Genomic DNA, 24,301 nt, shown 5'->3' with positions numbered 1-24,301 from the left:
CAGTAGTTCCTGAGATTAGTGCGTTCAAACAAACAAATTCTATAGCTTTATTATATTAGTATAGATACGAGGTTATCGAAGGTCCACGGGAATATGAATAGATTTGGCATGAGAAAATAACACTAAAGAATGATAAACAATTCTTACTATATCCACACCGTCAAATTATTCTGCATTACAGATAATAAAATAATTATGAAGTAGCTTTATCGTTATTACTCCAATCGAAATTATCATAATGAAATGAATTCATAAATTGACGATGAAAATTAATTATCTAAAGCGGATGTGTATGTTATTTTTATCACCCATGTACAAACTTTTACAGTTTTAATAATTTGATACATGTATACCATCCGTCCTTTATAAACTACATAGTTGGCCGCGTGCATTCATCTTATAAAACTTTTTTGTCTACTCTGTATTCTCGACTGTTTTTTTTTTTTAATTTATGAATGCAAAAAGGAAATAATCATAAGTTTTTTTTCGTAAACTTATACTTTCGTGTACGTTCAAAATCTTAAATCCTTGTATTTTTCTAAAATTTTATCTGTTTGTCTCTTGTTCACGCCTTAATCGGTTTGAATATAATTCCATACAAACATAGTTTATTTTCGAAAAAAGATAAGTTTTTAACTGCGTTGTCGAAGGAAAAGTTCTTCGACAACGCGGGCAAAGCCGTGAATACAAAGCTTGTGTTAAATAATTGTAGCTAGTAGTTTTATAAATGGTATATATATTACGATTATGTCATGATATATAAGATTCCTATGTTCATCGTTGTTAAAATATATGTTATCTGATTGCTACAGAGGAAGTTTATTTATTTTGAGTTCGATAACGTTTTATAAAATGTCGACAAATATTTACTTATACATGATTCATTGTTTACTATGAATTTACAATATTGTTTCATCTTTCACAGATACGCGTTTGGCACCCTGATTTCTAGAAGCATCGAGAGCTTATCGCTTCAAAGGTACATAGAGTAATTGTTTAGCTACCTACATATTATACGTATCCGGAGATTAAAATAAATTGCAAATAAATACCAACGCCACTAGCTTGCAGGATATAACTTAATGATTTGTGTCACTGGTTACTTTGCAAGGTTTTTAAATACCGTCATGAAATGTTGAAAATTTACACTGAGGCAGTTCCATATATTATCGTCCTTTGACGCCTTGTAGCTTGCCATAGTACAATCTTGAAGTTATGGGATACTAGATGCTCGTCCCGGCTCCGGCCGGATTATCCCAAGGGAGCATTTAACCGGCATAAAAAGTAGCCTATCACCCAAGCCCGTACACTGTCTGTATACAAAAGTTTAATAAAATTCGTTCAGTAGTTTTAGCGTGATTGACGGACAAACATCCAATCACTGTCGCATTTATAATATTAGTGTGATAGTGTAACTATTATCTTAAATAAAGAAAAATTGTTTTTCGCATAGTGCAAGGTTCTGATTGTAATATAAATTAACATTATTTACCAAATTACAAATATAGCTACGTAATTTAAACCCGTGTCTAGGCATATTGTGCACATTTCTATTGTAAATATTATATACGCGTCAAATTCAATTGTCAGACTCGCTGTTTGCATTACTATTAGATAACGTCACAACGTTTAGTGGAAATATCTCACTATCATTGAATTGTTGTAATATTATAACTGCTATGATAATGATGTGTTGTGAATGCGAATATTTTGGAAATTGCGCCTGTATTCTGTCTCCGTTATACTATTTTGTTGTTATCAGATTCGCGTGTTTATTATCTCAATGAGTGTACGAGTAATTCATGAATATGTGTAAATAATAAACCCTTCATAGAAATATATGCGAGCCGCAACTTGTGTAAAATAATTAATTGAAATAACATTTAATTAAAACTAGCTATACAGCTACTACCTTTTGCAAATTGTTAAGTCCCCTTTCAACTTAGAAATACAACATTTAATTACTGAGAAAATTAACACAAAACACACCCGTTATAAAGTCAATAAGTAAAAGCAAAGGTTGAAATGGAGTTAGAATAAGATTTACTGAAACGAAATGAAAATAAAATTTAATTAAGTGAGAAAACATCTGCGCATATGGGGTGAGGGAAGTCGCGATTTATTATTCGTAATATGGATATTAATTAAATTTTCCCTTTTATTCATTCGGGTATAAAAACATTTTTACCATATATGGTATTTTATTCGGCATTGTTAATTAACATTTCATAATTTTATGCCGCAGTCCATCTCGATAAGTAAAATTTAATGCAGTGCTAGGATAATACAGTTATATATATGACGCAAAAGAATTTAATTATAAATAAGTGAAATAACAACAGCATCGTTTCATAACTTCGGTGGTTTCATACGAAAATGTAAATTTTTTACGCAAATTATAATTCATTTTTGAGCTTTAATTGTTATCCAATCCAAGTATATAGAATAGAGTTTTCTGTACTTATGTATGTAATATTAGGAATTTCGTATTTATTATACATATTAGAGGAATTATCACAACATTTGAGTATCAATATAAGGTAATATTTTTGAAAAGAAATATTTTCGAGAACCTACTTGAAATGATTTGCAAGAATAATACAATTTTCTATAATAATGGAGGCATTAAAATCGTGCCGAGTATAATGGAAAATAACCAGTCATGTTCTTTTGCTATCCTAATTTCTATTTGAATTCCAGCATGTTTTGAAAACTATCTTTGTTAGATCTAGTCTGACTTAATTTAATGAGCGGGTGAAAGGCCTTACACAATCGCTTATATAATCTGGTGCATATTAGCCGTTAAAGATGAGCACAAACATATATTTACACGTTTGAGCCACTTTCTAATATGGCGCCCGTATAGCACCCATACGTTTCTCCTTATCATTTTTGTTTATTTCAATAGTTTCCCTATTTAACGCTTGTATTCATGTAAACCCTTATTACATTTTTAAAATTTAATTACGACTTGCTAGAAAAGCTGTGACTTTTTCATTAGGTAGGGCTGTTAATTACGACATGTTTAGTTTCTGTACATTTACCTTTGTGTTATTTATCCGCGGTATAATCCAACGGGTTTGTAAAAAAATGTGGCAGTTTTAAAAACAGTATGGCGGCACTTAACCCGAATAGCGCTGCATCTGTTATAAACAGCGCAGTAAGTCAGACTTAAATAACATTAAAAGTGAATTAAATTTATATTTCATACAGCGCTCATTTTGGCTTATTATTCATAAACAAAGAATGCCATCATTGACCCGGACGTGAAGGCATAGGTCAGCGGTTGCATCGTGCTTCTTCGTGACGTAACAAATTTGAAAAGGATTTGTTTGCGTGAACGCCTCTAAATGGAATAAAAGCTGTCGTGGCTTCGAGTCATCGAAATGCTGCGTGGCCATTGTTTGCTTATTTCTGTTTGAGTATCAGAGTGCCAATCAACTGTAGAAAAACCAGATAGCATCGTATGCCGTTTCAATTATTTTATGTAAGTTTATTACGTAGTATAAAAACATAATTCTATAAATGAATTTGGTCTAGATTTTCATTGTGACTCGTTTGAATAGCATGTGATTGATATTCTGCACGGATATTTATTTTTTGTTAACAGAGCGCCAATAAATTTAATTATTTAATTAAGTATAAGGCACGGAAATTATTTGTTAGCTGCGGTCAAATATATTGTTGTAGTTCTTCTTTAAATTCTTTTATTTTTTTTTGGCATGCATCATACGGAGCAAATGTGATACTTTCTAAAATGCAGCAATTGAAAGTGTGTAAAGCGACACATTCGTATCCTTGAGAGCTAAGAATTGCAGTTAGTAGTTAGATACGAACGTGGATAAGTGTAACATAGGAAACAACATTTGAACAGTAACTTGAGTGAAAGAGACCACATTGTGATATGTATATATGTTTCTATTTCGTAGAATTTGATATGCAGTGACTGAACGCACAAAAAATACAACAGCTTCAACGTCCATCCTTAATTTTGGAAAGTTTCCCCTTAATCGCATATTTAAGGAATGCTGCTCCTCTGTGTCATCATACGTAGGTACGGGCCTTATGTTGCGCAAACGTAAGAAATATTTATATGAAGTCATGCATGAATATTCAGCACATAATTGCATCCGCGTACATCTCATGAGAGTTTCTTGCAACGAGTTATAAAAATATTATGCTTCACAACCTTTGCAGTCCTCAGGCTTAATAACCATTAATTTTCTATATTCTTTCGTAATAAGTATTAAGGTTTGTTGCTAATCTCAAGCTTCTGACGATCGTTAAAATAACAACTATCATCTAAAATAATACAAACACGAAAGCTTGTAAGAATGTGTAGATGTGTGTTGTTACTCTTTCGCGCATTACGAGCTGATTGGATCTGTATGAAATTTGGTACAGGGATAGATTAATAGTAAGCATATTATGCTGCTATTTGCCCGGCTGCCACGCGAGTGACTCGGCAGGTTCCAGCTAGTACACTACATTAAGTATTTAAAATTGACGTGGTGCTGTTCGTTTTATTTACAGATTTAACAGATCATATCATCATATTATATCAGATTAACAGATCAGATCATATCATATTACATATATGACTAAAGTTGCATAGCCCCAAGACTCATTACAATTCATTAAGGTCAAACCAAGTATCAACTTGGATACTGTCAACATTTTGTTTAGTTACTTATAACGTTTTAACTCGATTACAATAGAATATGAATCATGAAGGTTGTACTGACGAATGTTGGGTAATTCCTAAAAATGGTATGAGTACAGTGTCGGTAATTGTTTCACTTTCTAAATGTTAAAAGATTCTTGTAAAATTTTAAACGAAACCTAAAAAAAAATCACAATTTTATCACCGGTGGTGCGTAATGCATGATCAATACCATCGGAAATATGTTTTTACAACTTTACTTGAAATAGCGTGAATAAAATATATATACATCACTTTCGATTTCCACGATAACCTTTAGTCCGATTCAATAATCACGTCATATCAATATTCATGGTTTCCAAATCATCAATTTAAACGCGTCTAATGTATTCCATCGGCCATCGATAATAAATAAAAATACCAAATGTCAAATCGTGACCCCTTACATAATCCATCTCAAGATCTCTCTCATCTCCGGGTTATTTATGAAAAACAAAAATTATACGACATTTTGTATCGCTTTCAAGGTAGTAATACATTAGCATAATATGAGCTACACGTTCTAGGGATTACGCGGCTAAAATAAATGATGTCAAACAGTCGGAGTGGATCGTATGGGGCTAAAGTCAAAATTGTCCCGTAATTTGTGGATTTTTTCTACTCTATAATATACTTAATACCTTTGCTGTCAAAAAAGGGTAAGTTATAGATAAATTGCTTAAAAAATTATCCTCTATTCATAATGTACACTGAATAGAATTTGGGTCGTCTATTTTTCGCTAACGAATGCTCATACCACTATTTCTATGTACTATTAATAATGATAATATTCATTAGCGAAAGATTGGAAAAATAACAATTTTATTATATATACATTGCTTTTGTGAAGACATAAGATAGGATATTGAAAATAATTAATGTACTATAGAAGAGAGGCTATATAATAAAGCAAGATATGACACACTTGTTATTTATTATGAGCAGTTATGTATGAAAAATGAACAGGGAAATAAAAGAACACAATGAATATATTATTATATTGATGTTTCGATTGATCGATTTCATTATGTGAACCGTGTTATAAAACTTCATGTTTATAAGTATTGTAATATAACTGTTTAGTATTGATTTCGTTACACAATTGAATACACGTTTCAATCATAGTCCATACGTTTATTACGTCGCATACTAAATAATTTATATACTCGTATGTAATACGCATATATTCTGCTATTAGTAATTTAACTTCAAATCTCTGTAATATAAAATGTATAAGAAACCAAAACACAAGTTTCAAACATAGTATAAACCAGAAATTAAATAAAATTTCACAAGTAGAGCAAAAACCTGAGTAAACCAAGGCAAGGTAAACTTGTACGATAAACTATTGATTGAACTACTTAATATTTTAATATAACGTTTGAAATCCTCTCAAAGTAACTTTTCCCGAAGTCTCTTAAACCCAACCTAAAATTCATGTTTACAGAATGTTCGGTACTTCATTTGAATACTTCAGAGCCTTTGCGAAAACATCTGTATTTAATACATACATTTAGAAATTCGTGTGTCGATTCCGCTATAACTTTGACGAAAAATAACTTATATCACCGTTTCGATTTGAATTCGTTTATCATTTGAGTATGTTATGGTGCATTGTGAACTTAAATAACGATTTTTTGCATCATATCTCAAATATGAGATTTCTCTATATATAAGGCATCACCAATTTCTAATTTAGCGAATTAAAATTATGCAAATAAAATCGTTGTAAAATTAACATTTCACGAGTAAAATATCCACAGCGAGTAGCCGCATTACAAGAAAGAGAAAGTGCTTAAAAAAGTCGTAAATTATTTTGTTAATTATAAAAATATGTTATTAGTGATATTTCATATGAATGAATCTCCATAATGTATCATGTAAAAACAATTGCAAAAACTAAGCCAGATATATAGTGTGTTAAGAGTAAGAAGGGATTCTATTGCAATAACTTATATATTCTATTCACGCACTGTATATTTGATATTAAATTTTATTAAAACATACATCGCAACAAACTATTCATTTTGTACACTATGCGCGTAAAAGGGTTTTTTCGCATAATTTCCAGTTAAAACTTCTAGACAAAGCAAAGGAAATTTATTAGATCTCTGCTGCTTCGTTAGTGCAAGTAATTAAAGAGTTAAGTTTCGCAAATCATTATGAAATTAACACGAAGGGAATTAAAGAAAGCGACGGAAAATATCAGGAACGAAACGAATATTATTTTAAAAATGTAAGAAATGTTCATTTGAGTTTCCCGCTGCGAGATTCTTTTGAGAGAAAATTCAGTTTGATTGTCTCTCTCGAAATAAAAGATTATGACCATCTAAGGGCGCGTCCACATTAACAACCTTAATTCTAACAGCGCTATAGGGTTTTGTATAGCTTAGTCCAATAGCACGGAGAAATTCTTTATTTTATTATATTGGAAGAATATTGAAGTTTCTGATCATAATTAACAACACGAACAACATATTATAGGCCTTTTGGTAGATCAAATCAAGAGGGTTTGTTTGCAATAATATCCAAGTTTTATATTTCATTGCAACGTATTGTTCTCTACGTCATTTGTTTCCATTAAGTGGCCCAGCAATGAACATAATATCATCAGCTTAAAGTTATCCAATATTTACTAGTTTACAGTCAGCCAATGTGCCGGCGGCCTTAGTGCAGAACGGTAAAGTTCAACCACCAACCGCTATGAAACTTCCTCTCCTTGCATCGGCCACGATGGGAATTAAATTAATAACTGGAATCCTTTCGGCTCTCAACTTGAAAATTATTTTTGGCGTCAGCACTGGCCGGCTATTGCGGGAGAAAGCTATTGATTTTGTTTTATTGTTCTGTGTACGATGTTTGCGATGGACAATTGAAACTCCTTTTCAATAGATAATTGTGTTTTAATACTTGATCATTCTATTTGTCATATATTTAATATTAAAGGGATAGAAGAGCCTAAAATCTCTTTCATATTCCTTGTTCAACCAGACGTTTCGAGAACTCTAGATTGCGCGTATGATAGACAAACGCCAACATTGTTTACTAAACAAGAGGCTCCTATCTCTACTTCTAATACTCTATAGCTGAAGAGTGTTTGTTTGAATGCGCTAAACTCAGGAATTTCTGTTTTGAATTGAATATTTATTTTTGTGTCGAATAGTCCATTTGTTGTATTGAGGAATGTTATAGGCTATATAATATTATGTACGACTTGGGTGATACCGCAGGGCATAGCTAGTTTTATTTTATAACGTAAAAATTGATATAATTTTTACAAATTTTTAAAATTAAAATGTATGGATACCGACGTATCGATATTTGTTACATCAAACTAATCAAAATACACTGTAACCCATCGTTTTGATTATTCTTTGATACTTCAACCGCATGTGTAGAAAATGAAGATTGCTATTTAGGATTTTCGCCTCGCGATGCCCAACAAGTGAGTGATCGCAGTAGTAGAAGGTAATGATGTAGGAGGCTTATCGGCTCGCCCTTTACGCGTCATTTTTACGGATTCCCCTAGGAATTCTAGTGAATTTCAACTGATAATTAATATGCCTATGCCTTCTACTTATTAGCTTTAAAACGAAAACTGATACTACAATGGTTTGTTTTAAAAACAATGTCTGCAATTATTATATTTCTCTAGTTCTGTTATAGTGAATGCCCTTTCTTGAGGTTTCTTCCATCTTTCGATATACCGTAAGTATAAAATATACCGTATATTTGTATTCTGTGATGCAGCAAAAATAAATTACTAACCGGCTACCACACTCATTTTTTACCTCAAACCACAAACAACAACAATGTGAAAATTTAATGGTAGTTGTACTATAGTTAACGATTATTATTGTATCGATCATCTCACAGTCGTTTATGGTAATCAACGTATTCAAATGTTTACTAATACACAGAATATTTTACGACAACGCACTGGGGTTGGTATGACTTTGAAAACGTTATTAATATTCATCGAGGCTTCGCATTTGCTGACGTTTCAACTTGTACCTACGTACTGTTTGTAGGTGCTTGAAGATACAATTTTGATTTCACGGTGAATGAGCAAGTCATTTTTATAAAGTAGGCAGTTGGTTATTTATGTCTTATTGGGGTTCTAAGCGGATGTTGTGAATGAGTGTGATGAAATGTAGTTTGGGAATACGCATTTGTGTAGGTGTATTGAGACAATTTTTAGACTTCTTTAATATATTTCTTCGGTGAACGAATGTTCACCAGGACCCTTGTATGCTTCAGGGGTTGTAACAAATTAGAGACATATTATTAGATCTTTGTCTCTAGGTTATTATTTAGCGACTTTGTAATTCTCTAATTTGTCTTTTATAAATTGAGCTTTATGATATTTTTTCTTTCATCTTTTCACAATAACACAATGTTACGCCTATACAGGTACAGATTGCGAGTGAGTACTCAAATAGATAATTGTAAGTGGTAATGAATTAATCGAAATATGTAAATTAATGAATTCAAACTCGATAATTTATATAACAATAGTGGTTCAGTTGATTGAGCGTTTTCCCTATTGAACTGTGTGAATACGAACCGTGGAGAGTAGCCTAGTAGCATAAGTAGCTTCGTCACGATCCTGCCAAATGATGACTGTTATTCATGCGTTTATTCAGTTTGGAGGTCGGTTGTTCCTGCACTACCTACTTCTCTTCTTTAATCCTTCTTTTTCCTTAAGAGGCGCGTCTTCAATTCATTCAAATTATTTATTTTTGAGTATCATCGTTATATATGTTCTTAGATTTGTTCTTTTAGCATTGTATTATCATTTACCTATTCTATACTGTAACAAAGTTTGTAGTGGATCTATAAGACGTTGCTTCATTTGTTACTTCATCAAAGCAATATATGATGTATGAAAAAATATTAATTAAAATCATTAACAAGTACTTAATTAAAACTGTCCAAGATATGTCCCACTATTAATTGCAGCACGTGCGCGCAATTAACTGGACCTGTAAAAGAAAAACAATAGCACGACGCTATAGTAATCGATCTAGCTATCCAGTCGGCCTTGACTAAATATGCGCGCATATCCGATACGGCACGTGGTGATGTAACTAACGGTTTAATTAGAGCAAGTGGAAAGGAAAATCATTTCAATTGGTTAAGAAATTGAAATGAGTGAAAAAAGCAAAAGCAGTGGTGGCTCAGTGGTGAGAACCTCGGACTTCAAAATCGATAAGTCGGGGTTCGAGACTGGGCGGAGCGTGCAGGAAATAAATAGATTTTTCAATTTATCTGCACATGTGAATAACATCACCACTGCTTAAAACGGTGAAGGAAAACATTGTGAGGAAACCGGCATGTCCAAGAATCAAAAGTTCGACGACATGTGGCATCTGCCAACCCGCACTTGGCCAACGTGGTGGATTATGGCCTGAACCCTCATAGGAGGCCTGTGCCCCAGCAGTGGGAACATATATGGGCTGATGATGAAGAAATTGAAATAATAAATAAGCGCGATGCACTTTTGGCGTTGATACGGTTTTCGTCACTTTGTCAAGGGGTTATTTAACCGCTTCCGCGGTTAAAGATTGCTGCGACAAGTTGACGGGCAAATGTTAACGCAATAAAGTGCGTTGTTATTATTGTATATTCGTGATGATTGTGTGGTGAAGGAATTTTGTGATGAGTGATAATTATTGGCAATTTACTAACTCGAAATCATCGAGACAGGCACATCATCACCATCATAGACATTGAAGGCATCCTACTCTGCAAAGAAAGCTGTTGTAATTCCTATTTAAGAGTGTGCCCTCCCCCTATTAGATAATAGATATTCTGATAATTGATAGAAGTTTACAAGAGATTGAGATGGTTGTTCTCGATATCTCTGGAGTTAACATTATTGTTCTAGTATGGTAACATTGTCATGAATGCCACATTACAATTTCTGATCCAAGGGAATTATCGCCGTCGTCTCATCATGGCTCGAAATCCAATTCAATTCGACCATCTGATTTACCCTTCCCCATATGATTTACCTATAAATACGCGACACACGTAATTGCTGTACCATGTCACGTCTTTCACGATATAATCATCCCACAGAAATGGGATTAAGATATCTCTGATAGATGTCTACGTGTCCGAGACACCGTCGGAGCTGTAATCTCATCTATGAGATACGATAGGTCTGAATGGACTGCTGACGGAATACGCTTTGCTAACCAATTGGATTGTATTATGATTAGGTTAATGGTAAATGTATTGCTTTGCATAATGCGTCTCGAGTGTTGCACGTAAATAGTGTATTAACACGGATCGAGATGGTGCAAGCAGTGCTTTCTAATAGACGTTGCGAGACATTCATTATTTTAGCTACTTATTTTATAGAAGGTTTGTTTTGAAGCAATTGAGTTAATTTCAATAGGTCAATCAATCAAAAAATCATTCAATTCACTTCCCAGATTAAAGGCACATATCACGGAGGCATTGTTGAAAAGAACCATAGTAAAAGTCATAGTTTTAATACATATTTTCGTTATGTTTGCTGTTTTTTTCTTTACTGTTTCATAGTTATACCAATATAATTATCATTTGCGTAATAACAGCGGTGAGTAAATAAACGGCCACGCGCCAAACACGATGATTGATGAGTTCTAAAGATTGCAGTCTCCTCGAAAATTGCCTCTTAAGTATGTAAAAGGAACAAAAAACTTTGATAGCTGTGAAGCTCTTGTTTGTTTTACTGAGCAACTAATAGGTACTGTTATGTTACACACCTAGTCAAACCTAAGTATACAGATACGTTATTTGACCTCTTGAAACTGCAAAAAGAGTTTATATCTATAAGAGTTTTCTTAGTCACTAATAAAAAAACGCTAACAGCTTTTTAACCTGAGCTTTCATATTGTTTAACTATCGCGGTGAATTCAGCTTTTGCTCCGAATAGATGAATCTATTTGCAAAAGATAAATATAATGTCAAATGCCACTTGTACTTACAGCCACGTAGACTAATGAAAATATAAATAATTGATTGTAGTAATTGTACTGTGTCAGTTTCTAATTTGAATAAATTGAACATGGAACAATATAATAATATTCATATTGCGATGTTATATTTGGTACCGTCTATTTTTAGATTATTAATTAAAAATATTTTGTAATCCATTAAATCGTAGAGCAGAAATGCTATCGTAATGTATGTATTTTGTGATGAACGTATGCAGATTTGGCAAAACGAAAAACAGGACGTGCAAGTAATCGCTAGTATTACATAACTAAAGTTCTTAGCAACAGAACGCAGCCGGGATTGTATTTCTTCTGTTTCAAGTTACAGGCTCGGCCTTACCTTGACATTTTATATTATTTACTGAGAAAATATCTTTATACATAATGATACAAAATTCTTAAAAAACAGTTGCTTCTATTTTTTGCAGTGTATTAAGGCTACACCTAAATTCTTTTATTTTTCAAATTTTTCAATTTTCGTGTAGGTAAGATTAATAATTTATTAACTTCATTCCATTTTATCAATTACAGATGGAGGCAAATATATATAGCGAATTTGAAAGTAAGATCCTTTCAAATTCTCTGTATTTGCAGCGCTGATTGCACATGATATTTATTCAGTTTCTTAGATTTTTTCTGAGAAATTATTTAAACGTGGAAATCTTTAAAGTTTCAATTTGTAAAATAGAAGAACAGAGCAGATGAGGATGACACGACACAAATTATTACAAAACAATAGTTTCAGTCAAATAAAAAAGTAAACAATCCCTTCAGGCAATATGTTAATAAAACAGATATTTAGACAATTTCAATCAATAGATAAGTATAGGCATTTTACATGTTTTTTGAAATGGAATTGATGACATGAATTTATATACAGTAAATGTATGTATCATAAAAGTGAAATCCCGTGTCCCCTAGTGGGGTATGGGGCAGATGATATACATCTGTTTGAATGTATATATTATTTGTCTCACTAAATATGTGTTAAACTGAACGTTAATAATAGATTACTATTTTTGTTTTATATTTATTAATATAATTTTAACCTTTTACAAATTTGCTCACATTATTTACATATAATACAGACATTGAAACGGGATATTTATAAATATTTTGTTTATATCTAGTCAATTATTAATGGTTTATTTGATTCACCAAGAATAACTGAATCGAACTTTCCAGCTGTCTATACACACACCCACACATAACATTTCTATAATATCTACTACCATAACTTGTAAATCAACTTTTAAATGCATCGGTATAAAATTTTAACGGCGCTTCTTTAATCGTACCGAAATAATAAAAGAACAAAAATAACTTTTATGCATTCTAAAACAGCGCTCTAAATTATGGGTACTTTAAACGTAATAATTATGTCATAATGTTTACATTGTAACAATGGCGAATCGCGAAATGAGACGTCAGTGAATGGCTTTCCCACGGAGTTATATGACCCGGTTAGTGTTTGAATTGTGTACTTTTTAACCAGCAAATTGTTAAAGTAATAGTCTAATGTAACAATTTCTACGTCCTATCAGCAGCTGCGATCATCGTCTATAAACAATGGACAAAGACCACAGAATTATAATTAATGTCCCTGCTAACGTCAAAATAAGAACTTACCAATATACTTTAAATGTCGATTCAGCTATTTGCATAAATGTGAGTGTCATATATGTAAAAGCTGTGAATTTGAACTCAACTAATAATAAAAATATATGTACTGATTTTTTGAAAGAGAAGGATTCATATTATTCATTGTATTCATAAATAAGTGTTGTCGTGGTAGCAATTATTGTATCGTATCATTTATCATATGTAAGCCGTGGGAGTAAGAGATAAATATATCCTGTATGTACGCTTCATTTTAAATTGACTTTTATCCAGGACTTTCTGAGTTTATTATTATGTTACTTGTTGAAAATTTTAAAGTTGCGGCAATGTTTTCATGAAATGTGCCTGAGTGCCTGTTTCACACTTGTGTATTATATTATGTTATTATCTCCTAGAATCTCTTTAACTCAGTAGAAAGGCATTGAGTGAATATTTATAGTAATACTAGCTGACCCGGCATATGCAGTTCTGCTTGACTCTTATCATTTAGGAGTGTAAAAAAATAGATGTTGGCCGATTCTCAGACCTACCCGATACGCACACAAAATTTCATAAGAATCGGTCCAGCTATTATGAATGAGTTGGTAACTTAAATTGTGACACGGGAATTTTATACATAAAAAAATCTCGTGTTACAATGTTAGTTACGTTACGGCGTTTGCCGGGTCAGTTAGTTATAAGTATATAACATATAATAGTAATCCATCCAATTAACATTGACGTTATATGCCCCTCAAAGTTATTTCTAGTTATCCATTATTCAGCTATATTTGAACGTTTTCAGTCGTATAAAATGTTTGTTATTGAAATTAGAAAATCAAAACTGAAGCGGTTTAATTGGACCTGCTCACAGCATCCATTATTTATGAATCTATTTCTATAATTCATTTTTATGTTTCAGTTAAAAGCTTTTTCACTTTAAGTTCACAAGGTAAGTAAAGCGAATCCCGCATAAAACAGAGAACGAGTCGAGTGTAAGGCGCCTATCGTAGATTTGCGATGTTTTTAAATTACGAGACCACTTGGAGCGTTTCCAAAATTAAGTGGAGTGGCCCGTGAACATTATGTGCTAGCAAATTATAATATTTTAACTAAATCTGACTCTGCGAAAGTTGGGCGCTTGTATGAGGCAGTTGAATTATAAGGGGTTTTATAATAAGTTCTGAGGTTTTCGCGGTAGCTCGCATAGTTTAATATAAAAATTGGTTGCGTGTATTACGTGTTTTTATAGTAATTGATTAGTATATTTTTAATAATTTGCGTTGATAAGTACTTGTAGATATGAAATAATATTCAAAACTACTATCGATGCGTGCCTGATATACTAAACAAATTAGTTATTTGAATTTATTTACTAAACACACAGTATGATAATGAAAGATGACACTGCTATGGGTCCTTACGTTGAGCTGAATTGAGGAGTATGAAAGTAAAAGTTTTTTTTGTGATGTTTTATCACTCTCGTTATATATTTTTTACTACCTGTACTATCTGGCATACTTTGATATTGTTGTTTTTGTTTATTTTGTTTCGATTGATGTTTCACATTGTCTAGAGAGAAATGTGTAGAACATTAAAGCCGGTGGGCTTATTTGTGTAAGCTTATTATTCTATAAGCATTTATAAAAAAATTGATTATCGAGATACGAAGGTAAAAATAAATATAGATGACCATTAAAAAATCGTGACAGGACATTGAAAAAAAATTAATTAAATGCGTTTAAAATTAACCGTTCATTGGAAACATTAGATGTGTCGACACGATCCAAGACGTGATGTGTTAATGACCTCCGCGGAGTCGTGATGATATTCAAGTAACGTGTTAATAAGATTCCATTTGTGTCAGATGGTGCAGTGAATTTAAAGGTTACGGCTACGGACGGTGCTTCTGTATGGAAATAGAATGGAAACGAGTTACGATATGTCGTGACGACGATTGTTTTTAAAGGGGCTTTGTGGATGGAGGTATAATAAAGTTGGCTCGTGTGATATTTGTATAGTTTCATATGTGTTATAGTGAACTTGATGTATGATAATTATAAATAGTTTCTAGTAATATTGAACATATCAACGATATCAAACGATACAATGTTCTTTAGAGTGGAGGTGATGTTTCAAATAGCCAATTTTTATATGGGTTCAGATATTATATTGACCTCTTTGTAATACAACAATTTGTGCCAAATTACAACATACCTTCGATGCCAGCCATGGCATTCCTATGCGCTTGAATGTAATTCAATTATATCTCCTATAAACCCTTATTAGGGGACGAAAACTATTCATTACTTGTATTTGTTATAAGTTCACACATTAAAGTTTGTATTTTTTATATTGAACAGCGCAATTGATGGCAAAGTGATTGTACATTTAACGATAGGTATCTAGCCGGTTGTGCCATCGCGAGGTTGTTAGTCTGTGACCTTTGCGTATAGCCATCTTTGTGAGCGTAACGTGCATGCTACTGTGACTCTCGATTTTAGTTTGTTTTTTTTTTTCTTGGCATTTAATGTTACACGCTCGCATCGAAAGGTTACGCTGATATAAGCCTACGCTATAAAGATGTTATTGTAATTATAATCATGTATTTAAATTTTCAAGCATAGGTGCTTACTACCTACTATAATTGAAACTTGTTACAGTAATTATTTGATATTGTATGTGTATTACATAATCATGTGTTTAATCAATTCATTTCGTACGCATTAATAATTCATTCTCAACATGTAAAATTATTAGGGTATTAAAGCAGTATTTTTTTTTTAGTTTTATAGTATTCAAATGCTTTATAAAGTAAAGCGTTATTTCAATTTTATCGTTATAAATAAATTTCGATACGAACATAAAATTGAATGTGCGTGTAGGTACTTAATATATCTCTAGTTTTATATACGTCTTTCTATTGTCTCGGCATCCTTTGGAAGTCAGTGCGTGGGACTACAGCGCTTACACGCAATAGCGCCTACTAAAATATGTAATGAATACTCTAAATTACGTAAATTTACCAATTTTTTAGGTTCACAATTAAAACGAAATAATACTTACAAGTTGTTGCGAATCATTTATTATATTATATAAAACATATACAACTAAGTAGGAGCAATCAACGATTTACTACATGAGAAATGTCAAAGTATCGCGAGCGTAAAGTTTTTAAAAGAAAATGTGGTTGGTTGCACGTTTCGCAGTAGCAATTTCGCTCTCAGTGGCTGTGACTTGTCGGAATGGAATTGGTTCAGGACATGCGGTTTAGTTGAGCCACGTACAGATTGAAAGTCGGACGCTTTTAGACTTTAAGGCTTTGAATAATAAATCGTAATCGACTGTGAGTGTTGATGGTAATATTTCCTTTGAGGAGTCAGTTTTTAAGAGGTGCATTCGAAAAACTCTTTGCGCATCATTGGAATATGATGATTACGTTCGATTAATTACTCATTTTATACTGTTTATAGCCTGTTACTATCGGCACTTTACTACAGATAATATACTATTCATTTATTTAGAAAATATATGTTGCATTTATTTGAAACAACTTTCATTAACCGAATGCAATAAAATATTATTAATGTGACTGTAACTTTGCTAATATATAATAGTTATAATGACGTAAACATGCGAATAAATTCGAAGGAATTTATTACGCGTAAAAGTAATTGGAGTTGTTGGTGGATGTTGTTTTGCCTAATAGGTAGGTACACAGATTTATCACCAATCGTAATACTGAATTTCAATAAAGTACGAGTAATATAATCTTGCGTGAGTAATGAATTACATAATAATATATACGAACATTTTGTACCTAGGCTACACTAATGATTTAATACTTAGGCGCGACTTCGAAAATTTTTCACCGATGGATATGTATGTGATACGGTCGAAGCTGGGATGGGGAGCTAGTTATTTATTACACTATTTAGTATTACTTTATTTAATAGAGTGTTATTTATATAAACTAATTTTACACGAGTGACGTTATTCCAAATGTCATTTCTGTCGTTTCTCAATTGTGCACAATCTTTATGTATACCGATGTCCCACATTTGGTCTGAATATCGAAGCGGGGCCATAAGCTGAACAAGTTCTTACTACTAACGTGAAACATGTACATGAGGTTACATTTTATAGTTCTCGTCTGAACTCTTGCATTTTCATGTTTTTTAAAGTAGCTACTAGACTTATAGTTCACATTGTAAATATATTATTACTATGTAATTTTTTAGAAAGTGTAATCGCACTTTGTGTTTGTAGTAGTTATCGTGTTCAATTGTTTAAAATGTTTCAACTAGGTATGAATATGTGGGCACAATATGGCTTTCAAATAGAAATTGTTATTTTAAACATACTAATTGAATACAGTAACATTACTGTCCAGGCATCGGACATATATATTTTACGTTTGTTATTCTTAGAGGTTTTTAAGGGTTTTTTTTTCGCATTGCTTCGATTGTGGAATCAAAATAAACATTGAGCTAAGGTAGATGAATTCAGAATCGTGTATGAATGTGAAATATTAAGCATCCAGTTAATTTCTTAAATTTTTAGTAAAATTTCAATTCACAATTCGAATTAATCTATATTTTCTTTCGTTTTTCGTTTAAAAGTGCCTGAGATTTGCTTTATACGTTTAAGTTTTGTAGATATAAAAATGATGTTATTTTAAATATCCACTTAATTAATTTTGCATTTTTTTGCAGAAATTCAAGGCCAAATTCTTTAAATTCTTATATTTATCGTATATGACGTTGTTGTTTGGTTTTATTAATTCCACAATATTGTCGGATTAATTTTACCTAAAGTAACTGAATTATTTATGCAGTAAATACCCAAAACCGTTGTGACATATCAACACAATGTTTGCTTTACGCAATTTATTCGAATTGCAATGGATATAAATGGGTTAATTATAATGACCTAGGCCTAAAATTACTATAATACTAATCGAAAATGACGAGTCACAGTGAAATCGTGCAATCGTAACAAACACATTCTCATTAATAATATTGCTACGGAACACACACATGCGAGTTCATTAATGATATAAGCGTTAGCGATTTGCCTATAATTTCAATGTTTGTTAATATAACTCTATGGCACTGTGGATTGCCAAGCCATAAATTTCATAGGATTGCATTCGTCCTGGCACCTGGCACAAGACCCAGTGCCACTGGTGATTGTATGCGTTGAAATGGCATCATACAATAAAGGCTTCTCTTCACATGGACCACGATGGCTCGTCAAATGATCATCGACCGTCGAGCCAAGATTCAAACAAAAATGACCTTTGGAATTATTGACGTCTATTAGCAGACTATGACTTCTATCGGTGATGATGATCGATCACAAACAGTTATGCTCTCTACGCTAACTTGATTGCCTTTAGTAGACCATTATCCTTCTCTACAGAGGCATAAGTTGTGCCATTCGGTCGATATTGTCTCTTGCCACCACAGTGCGATAATTGCGAAGCAATTGACACTTGATTCAATTACGCGATATTTGGCGTGGTAACCGTTTTATTGGCTTTGTAACGGATGATCACTTAATTAATGTAACCATTCACGATTATACAAGTTACAAGCCTCAAACTGCTTTTTGCTTAAAGTTATTTTCTTTAAATTACAACTCATAATATTCTTTTTATGGTATTACGGCCAAGGCGGTCCATCTTAGCCGAGATTATTATATGTATGCAGAATAGATTTAAAAGTACACAAGTATGTGAGTGAACAATAATGCATTTTAATTTCCATAACTACTTATGTGGCCTTTGTTGGATATGTGATCCGATACAACTGATGAAATATTATAGTTCCCTCCTTTTGTGTTATGTTGAATGCGATGAATGGTTTTTGCGAAAATAACTAGTACAATGACGTGGCATTATATGATTATGTTATATGTTATCAAGTTTACCGCGTGGCGTTTAGCTGCTTGTATGCTTAGACAAATATTTGTGGCTTAACTTGAAAAATTAAGATATAGGACTTAAATAATTCCTCCTCTGTTAAAAGTTTAGTTTTCAGTTTCAGACTCTCATCACAGTCGTCATATAATAGTAATTATATATATATTCATGTCCCTGATTTCAATTTTAAATCATGTCCATCATAGACGATCATAACATGCTGTAACTAATAAACTTTATCCGACTTTCTTTGCAAATTTCCGACCGCATCCCGTCGGTGGCTTTGAGCGTATCGCTGTCAATTAATATTGATTGATATTAATTGTCGTTTATGCGACTTCATGGAGCTTTAAATGTTTTGTTGTCTTAACGACTTGGGTAAGAGTTTTTTTTTTCGATAAAATCTCATTCATTATACAGTGTTATCCAAGGAGTATTTATGATTTATCAAGTTTTCATGATCTTAAGTAAAGTTTATTTTGATCGATATACACGTGAACAGGTTTTTATATAATTCAAAGTTTTTAGATTTTACTAGTAACAGTATTACGTGATTAAATAAATTGTATAAATAACCAATAAATGATTTACCTATACAAAACTATTTGTAGCAATAAAATATCGTTAGAATAAAGCTGTAAATCAATGCATTGTTTACTTTACGAGCATGTCATATGCGCATTAGTATTGTAAGTGGAGTGTGACATTGCCGACCATGCAATGCCTGTAAGTATTAGCGAATATTATTACGGTATTGTTACAGTGATTTTATGCCACATTGCGGCATGTGACTGTAGGAGAGATGCTATCTTCTGTAATCGTTCGGAGTAGTATTTTCTTGTGTTTGATTTTACGCGAGTATTGTACATTTAGTAATTAAAGATTTTTTAACGGATTTTAAACGCGATTTATTCATCATCGCTATTACAGCGAGCGTGGTCACGGGGAGACGAGACTGTCTGTTAAAAAGTCTTTAATTCCTTATCGTTTGTAGTGTTTTGTGAAACTGAATTACATGCATGTAAGTAATACAGCGTGTGGTGCTATAACGTTTGGTGATTTTTTTATGAGTGACGTTTGGTAATTCATTAAAATACGATAACAATATAATTATAGTCATTAAAACACAAGTTATCTAACAATTGGTACAGAAGGCAAATTAAATACAACGCGTTTTTACGGAAATAAATAGATAAATTGTTTTGCCTCGAGATATAACTCGCCTGTACCGTACAGTTTTAATTAACCATTACAATAATGTTGTGTTTATTAGACTTCTATTATTAGTGTGTTTTCTAATTAAAAATTTATCCTCAATATATAATATATATTTGCGCAATTTTGGCTTGTAGTGTTGAAATAATTATTATATTGTTATTATCAAGGGAACACATTATTTTATAAAGAAAAGTGAATAACAACATTCTAAAAGGCAATGCATCGCAACGATGTTAAGCCCCTTGACCTACTAGATGCTCTGACAATGCAAACCACACCGCTCCGTTGACATTTACTCAAGTTGGCCAATTCTAACCGGGCTTCAGGTTTCGAATACAGACAAATTTCAACTGTAAATACGTAGCATTAAATGGTATAATTGAAAATGTATTTTGCAATTAAACAAACTTTATAAATCTTATCTACATTAGGTCAAGCAAAAGTTCTCTGTGATGAGTTGCAATTTAACCTTTCTTGTCCAATTAGATAATAAAACCGCGATTCTTAATATTCTGGAAAAAGGTATATTTCACATAAATTTTACGCAGAAAATATATTTCATATCTAGCTTATATAGTCGGGAAAACATACGTTTTTTAACTTTAGTTCAAAAGCCAGGTACTTTAGAAAAAACATCAAGAAAGAGTTACTTTACGGCTGTTACTGTCCTTATTGGTGACAGTAAAATTTTATAATTTATTTATGTATTATTTACTGTGCTATTGATCTAAAAATTCTAAAGAAAACACACCACACCGTCCTTGTAATCATAATTGCAAATGTTATTAATTTTTTATTAGAATACAGTAGTTTAGGTACATATACGTGGAATACACAAATAAAGCATCATTAAGTAGATATATCTGCTTAAAATGTTTGCATTCTAGTTAAAATTTATACGTAACAACTGAATTAGTTCGCCGCCATATTGGCTTAATCAATATTCCAGACAGTCTATTTTAAATTTATTACAATCACACACCAAAGCAAACTGCGGCCATGTCTGTCTATATGTGTGTAGACGGAAATAACCGGAAATGAATAAGTTATCATAAAACCCGTTGGCGTTTCAATTAACCTTTGTTTTATATGTATGCATAAAATTGAGAGGGTGGATTAACCTCTCAAGGAGTCAAGACATATATTTTTTGATATTCGTATAATAAGTAAATGCATTGGAACACTTATGAACGGAACTTCACTACGGTAAATAATAAACATCGCATTTTGAAATTACAAAACAATAGCAACGAAAATTGATAGACCAACCGAATATGCCCGTTCGGTTGCAGAATTGAGTTAGCAAAAATAGGATTATCGTTGTGGGGCGGAGTGGTGGGAGGTGGTAGGTGGTAGGCAATCGTTGATGCGGTAATGGGCGGGGGCTCTGGATCTAATTGTGGAAGCGATCTCGAATTTAGACGGCCGTATTTCGATACAGTGACACTCGTGTACAGGGCAGTCATCGCGTGATAGATAAGGTGCAATTGACCGAAACAGACCGTAATTTGAGTCAATGTATGACAACTGACACATGGGTATATCTATATCATGTAAGGGTTAAGTCTAATTTTGTAGTAGATTGAACATTACTCCTATTAAAATTTTCCATGGAATATGTATTACAAGTTGAAATAAAAAATAGTATGTTTTTATATTACGCATACTGAACCCTACTCGTAACATGTTGACGGTTAAAACATAATTATCGGAGTCGGCTGGCTATTCCCCATTAACAGGAATTAAATATGTATATCTATATAAAGAGCACAGCATTTCAAGGCTAAATATATTCCGTTAATGAGACTTCGGGCTGCACTATAGTATTCGGTCGTTTCGTTCAAGTTGCCAATTATTATTTTCCTCAACATTGGATTAGTTTGGGTTGTAATTAAATGTAATAATATACTACCTACAAATGACGGTAACTTTAATATCCTCAGCAATTATCAACTGTTGTACTACAAAGTTAACTTTTGAATACGCTATTTGAATTTACACGAACGATAGCATTTGTCTACGTGCTTTCGATAAAATGACACGGATTTTCATAAATTGCGATCTGAAACTAAAACAGCGCTCACACTAAATCAAACTTATTAATAACAAATGTAGGTAATATACGGAGCACACAAAACACGTTGCCTTTTGATTTTATCTAGATAATGGATGAACTAAGTGTACACGGTCGATAGCGTTAGACACGCATCGTTGGTTTTACCACTCCGCATAGGGTTAGCAGGAATGGAAATATAAAGAACTGGTTGGATTAGAAAAAATTGCGCGCCATTGCGATTGCAAATCATTGCAATGTCTATATGTACATGTAATTCACTTTATTTGACAAAACAAACTTATAAATACCTATAAAATAGTAGTAGTATATTATCTGAGCTTAAACACTTGAGGGATTTTAGACACATCATTATTAAACGTTCAGTATTTTTTAATAATTGTATTCTCTAACGCATTGTATGTCTGTGTGTCTGCTATATTGGTGTCTTTTAGATTGCAATAAATATTTAGTTTCACATGTTTTTTTTTATTCTAGAATGTACTTATTTATTGATGCTATAAAAATAATTATGCAACGGTTACAACTAATGACGTTGCATTTCTTTTGTGAAAATTTGCATCGTACTGTGCAAAAGTGGCAAGGTCAAAGGGAAATTCAAAATTACTTAAATATTCTCACTGTGAAAATATATTGGCATTTTTGACATTGCCTAGATAGATTTTCTGATGAAAAATTATACGGATTCTTCTGTCAGAGTTCGATGTCCCAATTGACCTGTTAATAAAGTCGAGAAAATAAACCGAGTGAAGACTTAATCCGTTCCGACGATAACCCTAGCCGTCCTCGGCTAATATCGAGTAGGGTGTTACCTGTCTGCTATCTGGGTAGCTAAAGTGGGATGTCATCTCATCGATGCGAACTTTATTCGATGATACTGGTTCTACCAAATTAAATAATTATTACGCAAATATACCTTTCTAACTCACACTTTATGATTCTTTCATGTAGCTGGGTTCTTTTGAATCGCTGTCGTACAAAGCAATATAATTGATGAGATTCGAAAACCGAACAATAATTGCATTTAGTTAACCTCAGTGTGTCATAGACATTGAATAATTTATTTCGCAGGAATTAATTGAACACACTGTTATTCTGGATTCCTTTTTAAATTTTTAGGATCTGTTTGAGGAATTCTGCATTCATGGAAATATTTTCATCCAATGCAAATGGTTGGTATGTTTTGTTAAATAACATTATAATACGTATTGCTTTATATTGAACGATAAGCCCCAATGGTCCAGAATAGTAGTAACATTTCTGCGAAGCATCGTGTCCCTTGTCTTTTTTTGTGAATAAGAGATGAGCATATGAATAAAATTTTACGAAATGATGTAGGTGGTCCATACTATCATCGAACCTCGATACGACACCGTTATCTTTTTAGCATAATGGTGTATGGGAGTGTTACGATGGCCGCCTATTACTGAGCAATGGCCTCGTTTCATGAGCCGGCGCGCGTATTAATTTAGTCAATGGAACATTTGCTTGCTAAATCTAAAAAGCATAATCTATTCGTAGACGCTACTCATGTTGGGCAACTAATGTGTCAACTCACATTGATGACATTTAAATAAAATACTAAATGGAGCTGATTAAGTTGTTTTTTATTTGGAAAAATTATGTAATCATAGTTTACATAAAGTGTAATAAAATTTTATTCATACGTATTTGTTTACTTGAAACAAAAAGTATTCAATATTTTCATACTTCAGAATCAATTGACAATATTCCGGGATCGATAAGATCCATTTCACAATAATTCGAATAATCACTTCGTAAATTTAGGGTGA

The 24,301-nt window shown here is 32.5% G+C and overlaps 1 protein-coding gene across 8 annotated transcripts in view; it reads left to right on the top strand.

The window, feature by feature from the left end:
- Positions 1 to 24,301, top strand: part of LOC119830886 (putative polypeptide N-acetylgalactosaminyltransferase 9) — a 91,525-nt gene that overhangs the window by 23,318 nt on the left and 43,906 nt on the right. For 6 of the 8 annotated variants that reach the window (XM_038354068.1, XM_038354070.1, XM_038354063.1 and 3 more), the window contains exon 2: positions 926 to 979. The exons of 1 other annotated variant lie outside the window; for it this stretch is intronic. The gene's annotated coding sequence lies outside the window, so the exon portion shown is untranslated. Of the gene's footprint in view, positions 1 to 925; positions 980 to 14,212; positions 14,243 to 24,301 lie in introns of all 8 variants that reach the window. One more of the 8 variants, XM_038354065.1, reaches the window with a different exon arrangement.

This window comes from Zerene cesonia, chromosome 12 (genome assembly GCF_012273895.1).
Source record: "Zerene cesonia ecotype Mississippi chromosome 12, Zerene_cesonia_1.1, whole genome shotgun sequence".
Taxonomy (NCBI): domain Eukaryota; kingdom Metazoa; phylum Arthropoda; class Insecta; order Lepidoptera; family Pieridae; genus Zerene; species Zerene cesonia.
This window is presented reverse-complemented; position numbering and strand designations above follow the sequence as displayed.